This window comes from Aquarana catesbeiana, linkage group LG04, assembly GCF_042186555.1.
Source record: "Aquarana catesbeiana isolate 2022-GZ linkage group LG04, ASM4218655v1, whole genome shotgun sequence".
In the NCBI taxonomy this organism is placed as follows: domain Eukaryota; kingdom Metazoa; phylum Chordata; class Amphibia; order Anura; family Ranidae; genus Aquarana; species Aquarana catesbeiana.
Window position 1 is genome coordinate 415,578,201 of NC_133327.1, and position 6,246 is coordinate 415,584,446.

Genomic DNA, 6,246 nt, shown 5'->3' on the forward strand with positions numbered 1-6,246 from the left:
ATCGGACATTTTCCTTCGGATTTTCCGACACACAAAGTTGGAGAGCAGGAGATAAAATTTTCCGACAACAAAATCCGTTGTCGGAAATTCCGATCGTGTGTACACAAATCCGATGGACAAAGTGCCACGCATGCTCAGAATAAATAAAGAGATGAAAGCTATTGGCCACTGCCCCGTTTATAGTCCCGACGTACGTGTTTTACGTCACCACGTTTAGAACGATCGGATTTTCCGACAACTTTGTGTGACCGTGTGTATGCAAGACAAGTTTGAGCCAACATCCGTCTGAAAAAATCCTAGGATTTTGTTGTCGGAATGTCCGAACAAAGTCCGACCATGTGTACGCCCTATAACAGTTAAAATAAAATAAAAATCACTCGTTACACTGTTTTCATTTACAAGTAATTGGACCACAAGCACATATTACAAATATTAGGTATCCCCACACGATAAATGTTACAGACAGCAAATCATAACTGGTGGACCCATGCTTTCTCATATCATTATCAGTATTTGTGTCCTCTTTGGATTTCAAAAAGGGAGGTAAGTGTTACATGGCTACATAGTAGGTGAGGTTGAAAAAGACACAAATCCATCAAGTTCAACCTAAAATTCCCCCGACAATTCCCAGACCAACCCCCTATCCTGATTAGCTAAAGACATTTGTCACCACCCTTGATGTGTATGTTGCCGGCTGGCTGACATCTTTGGACAGCCAGCGTTCCAGGTCTCGACCGCCTGCTGCTTTTATTGGCCAGGAGGAGATGATGTCACTCCAGTGAGACTCCAGTGAGATTTGGCATTGCTGAATTTGTACAGTGAGCTTTAATTTCATTAAATTTTTTTTTTTTTTTTTTTTTAATAATTTATTCAAATTACAAAGTATGTAATCATACCACACTATTAAAGAATAAACCCAATACCCTTCAACACTCAATTAAAATAGACAACGTTATCTGATTTTTTTTTTTTTTTATTAATTTTTTTTACATTTAAGACAAACCATACAATGCTGTACAAAAAGATATGTAAAAACAAAAACAAAAAAATGAAAGAGTAGACTGTATATATACACTTTTATCTTTGCACTTCTACCTTAAATCGCTTTTCTCAATTATATCGTTTATCTAATAAACACTTCTATACAATATTTAGAATCCACCTTCCCCACCTCATCCAAACAAATAAAAAAAAAAAAACTCCCCGAGAAAAAAAAAAAATAAGAGGGGAGAGGCAAGGGGAGGAAGCGGAGGCAAAAGAGGGGCACAATCCAAAAAAAAAATTAATACTACCGTACCAAAAATGTGCATGGAACCTACCAATAATGACGTAGGAAGAAAAACAAAACAAAAAAAAATAATTTTAAGATGCCTGTAAAAGAGAACGTAATCCCTTCCTAACTTATGTGCAATTGTGTATCTGTTATAAGTGCATTACATACCAAAAATGTGCATGAAACCTACCTTCAATGACGGGGGAAGAAAAACAAAACAAAAAACATTTTAAAACCCCTGTAAAAGACAACCTAACCCCTTCCTAACTTACGGTATGTGCAATTGTGTATTTGTTATAAGTGTATTACTTTATGTTTGTGCCTTTGTCCATATATATTCCATATTAGGAATAAAAAAAAAATAAAAAAATGTCCCTCTCCACTTTCCTGTTCCATCCCCTCCCCCCCAAAAGAAGAAAACCCCACCCTACTCACCAAATTAAATACTCTACATTTATTTCCATATACATTATCTTAATATCTGGTACACCTATACAAGGGCTGAGACTTCATTGCAATGTTACCTCCTATTATTACAATGCTTACCTATATCCTCCTTTCTCATGTATTTTACTCTTTCCCAATCTCTGGGGAATATTGTTTCCAATCTGCCCGTATATTCTCAAATTTGTCCTGTTGATTTCTGATTTTATTCACCCATCTTTCCGCCTCCATTATTACTTCTACCTCTCTTTTCCATTCCAGGAGTGTACGACATATAATCTGTTTCCAGTGCCTAGGTATCAGTGTTTTTGCTGCGTTCAGCAAATGTGGGATAACACTTTTTTATATGATTTAATAGAAGCCGGCATTCAATGGAATAGAAAATGTAGAGGCAACACGTTATCTGATTTACAAGGATACAGGTACAGACATAAGGATGACTTCTCAGGGGTGCAAGCATCTAATGTATTAATCTTACAGTGTCAAATTCCACCTTAGATAACATACTGTGCCACCTTGATGCCAGTTACCCAGGTATATAAATAACACATGAATACCAGCATAAAGCTACATGGAGTGACAGACACTGCAAGTAAACCTGAACAATATGTGTAATAAATCAGTTAACAAAGTTCATAAGTTTCATAATTTGTCATTCCATAAGTATTATCAATAGTCCATCAATCAGAGATGTTCAGTTTGCAAGGGTATTGTGTGATAACAGCCATAATCAAGTCTTGCATTTTACACTGTGGACTGAAGCAAGTCGCAAATTTTCTGCTCACTCTCATGAGAGTTTGCTGGCAGGGGAGGGGCATGGAGAGTGGAGCAGGGCTGTGGGGAGTGATAGGAAAGCAGAGGATGCCTGCAAGGCTGGATGAGGGCGGAGATAGGGGAAAGCACTGGTTCTATTGTGCAGGCGCGACTGAGCCGAGCCCTTCATGCACATGCGCTTCCAGGCCTTCGTGTACATGTTACTATAGCAGCCACAGCGGAAGTTCGCTGCCGCTGTGCCGCCGTCCGAACAGGTCCGTCTGAAAAACGTACAGGCGGATCTGATCGGACAGCATATGTGAAAGGGGCCTTATATTGACACTGTGTGGGGACACTGGGCCAGTGATCAGTGTCTAAAAAGCTGTAAAAAACAGCTCATACTCACTGATCATCAGCCGGCTGCAGCGATCCGCTCTCTCTCTCTCTTCACTGACAACTTCCGTCTGAGGAGAAAACAGCTGATCGCCTAGCAACCAGCTCTCTATTTATATCACATGATGGCTGTGATTGGACACATGTGATCAGGAGGGCCAAACACAAAGCCCTCCTGTCGATCTGAGATGCGCTGTGTCCGGGTGACAGGAGCACATCGGAATCGCACCGCTGCGCTGGCACGTGAGCCCTCTCCTTCTTACGGACTTTCCTGAACGTCCACTCAGAAGGAGGAAGCGCCCACCTGGCCGTATATGTGCAGTGGTCGGGTGGAAGGTGGTTAAAAACTGCACCGCAAAGGTGGTAAAATCACATCAAAAATCACATTTTTGCAGTGGATCAGTGTGAAAGTGCCCTAAGCAAAATGGAAGCCATTCATGACTGTTTTGTTGAGATTGCAATCATGTGGTCGCTATGACCAATTATAGTGATTACAGGATACCCTGGCCTTCACAGTACTAATGGGCAGGGGATCTGCTGAACGAGGGTACTAATAAGCTGGGGATCTGCTGAATGAGGGTACTATAAGCTGGGGATCTGCTGAACGAGGGTACTATAAGCTGGGGATCTGCTGAACGAAGGGTACTATAAGCTGGGGATCTGCTGAACGAAGGGTACTATAAGCTGGGGATCTGCTGAACGAAGGGTACTATAAGCTGGGGATCTGCTGAACAAGGGTACTAACGAGCTGGGGATCTGCTTTACGATGGTACTGATAATCTGGGGATCTGCTGAACGAGGGTACTAATAACCTGGGGATCTGCTAAACGAGGGTACTATAAGCTGGGGATCTGTTGATTGAAGGGTACTATAAGCTGGGGATCTGCTGAACAAGGGTACTAATGAGCTGGGGATCTGATGAATGAGGGTACTGATAATCTGGGGATCTGCTGAACGAGGGTACTAATAATCTGGGGATCTGCTGAACAAGAGTACTAATAAGCTGGGGTTCTGCTGAACGCGGGTACTTATAAGCTGGGGGTCTGCTGAACGAGGGTACTATAAACTAGGGATCTGCTGAATGAGGATACTAATGAGCTGGGGATCTGCTGAACAAGGGTACTATAAGCTGGGGATCTACTGAACGAGGGTACTAATGAGCTGGGGATCTGCTGAATGAGGGTACTGATAATCTGGGGATCTGCTGAACGCGGGTACTAATAAACTGGGGATCTGCTGAACGCGGGTACTAATAAACTGGGGATCTGCTGTACACGGGTACTAGTAAACTGGGGATTTGCTGACCGAGGGTACTAATAAACTGGGGATCTGCTGAACGAGGGTACTAATAAACTGGGGATCTGCTGAACGCGGGTACTAATAAACTGGGGATCTGCTGAACGCGGGTACTAATAAACTGGGGATCTGCTGAATGCGGGTACTAATAAACTGGGGATCTGCTGAACCCGGGTACTAATAAACTGGGGATCTGCTGAACGAGGGTACTAATAAACTGGGGATCTGCTGTACACGGGTACTAGTAAACTGGGGATTTGCTGACCGAGGGTACTAATAAACTGGGGATCTGCTGAATGCGGGTACTAATAAACTGGGGATCTGCTGAACGCGGGTACTAATAAACTGGGGATCTGCTGAACGAGGGTACTAATAAACTGGGGATCTGCTGTACACGGGTACTAGTAAACTGGGGATTTGCTGACCGAGGGTACTAATAAACTGGGGATCTGCTGAACGAGGGTACTAATAAACTGGGGATCTGCTGAACGCGGGTACTAATAAACTGGGGATCTGCTGAACGAGGGTACTAATAAACTGGGGATCTGCTGAACGCGGGTACTAATAAACTGGGGATCTGCTGAACGAGGGTACTAATAAACTGGGGATCTGCTGAACGCGGGTACTAATAAACTGGGGATCTGCTGAACGCGGGTACTAATAAACTGGGGATCTGCTGAACGAGGGTACTAATAAGCTGGGGATCTGCTGAACGAGGGTACTAATAAGTTGGGGATCTACTGAACGAGGGTACTATAAACTGGGGATCTGCTGAACAAGGGTACTAATAAGTTGGGAATCTGCTGAACGAGGGTTCTAATAAGCTGCGGATCTGCTGAGTGGGAGTACAACTGAGCTGGGGTTCTACTGGGCCCCTTTAAAACAAATACAAAATCAACATACAGCCCCACATCCAATCACTTTCCAAAGCTTGCCCCCTCAAACTCCGCAACATCTCTAAACTAAGTCCCTTTCTAACAAGTGAAACCACAAAGCTCCTGATTCACTCCCTGGTTATCTCTCGCCTCGACTACTGCAACTCCCTCCTCATTGGCTTACCTTTAAATAGACTATCCCCCCTTCAGTCCATCATGAATGCTGCTGCCAGACTCATCCACCTTACAAACCGCTCAGTGTCTGCTAGCCCTCTCTGCCAATCCCTCCATTGGCTACCACTCGCCCAACTAATTAAATTCAAAATACTAACAATAAGTTACAAAGCCATCCACAACTGTGCCCCCAGCTACATCACTAACCTAGTCTCAAAATACCAACCTAATCACCATCTCCGTTCCTCACAAGATCTCCTGCTCTCTAGCTCCCTCATCACCTCCTCCCATATCCGCCTCCAGGACTTCTCCCGAGCCTCGCCCATCCTCTGGAATTCCCTACCCCAATCTGTCAGACTGTCTCCAAATTGATCCACTTTTAGGCAATCCCTGAAAACTTTCCTCTTCAGAGAAGCCTATCCTGCCTCCATCTAACAACTGCACCATTTTCTCTATTAGCTCATCCCCCACAGCTATTACCCTTTTGTACAACTTGACCCTCCCTCCTAGATTGTAAGCTCTAACGAGCAGGGCCCTCTGATTCCTCCTGTATTGAATTGTATTGTACTTGTACTGTCTGCCCTAATGTTGTAAAGCGCTGCGTAAACTGCGCTATATAAATCCTGTATAATAATAATAATAACATACACTGAGTATTTGGCAAGCTTCATTAAAGTTTTATAAAAGCATCACCGAAGTATCATAAAAGCATGTTGAAGCTGTAGGCACTTTAATGTCTGTTAAAGAAGTACAGCTAAAGCTCGTTTGGCTGTACTTCTCCTATGGATCATAGTTCAATCTGCACTCCTGTGACCTGTTTTCAGCAGACAGCAGGCTGAAACCCGCTGTCAGCTGATGTCACAGAGCCGGTCCAGGCTCAGGGAAGATCCCAAAAATATGGTTGGGATCCGCCCACATACCTGGACCGCCACCCGTTTCAGCTTCTAAGCAAGCCGCTGAGAGCCTGAGGCGGCCACTCCACAGCCCAGAGCTCCAGTGAGCACGTTGGGGGGGAGGGCAAGGCAGAGAGCTCTGAGA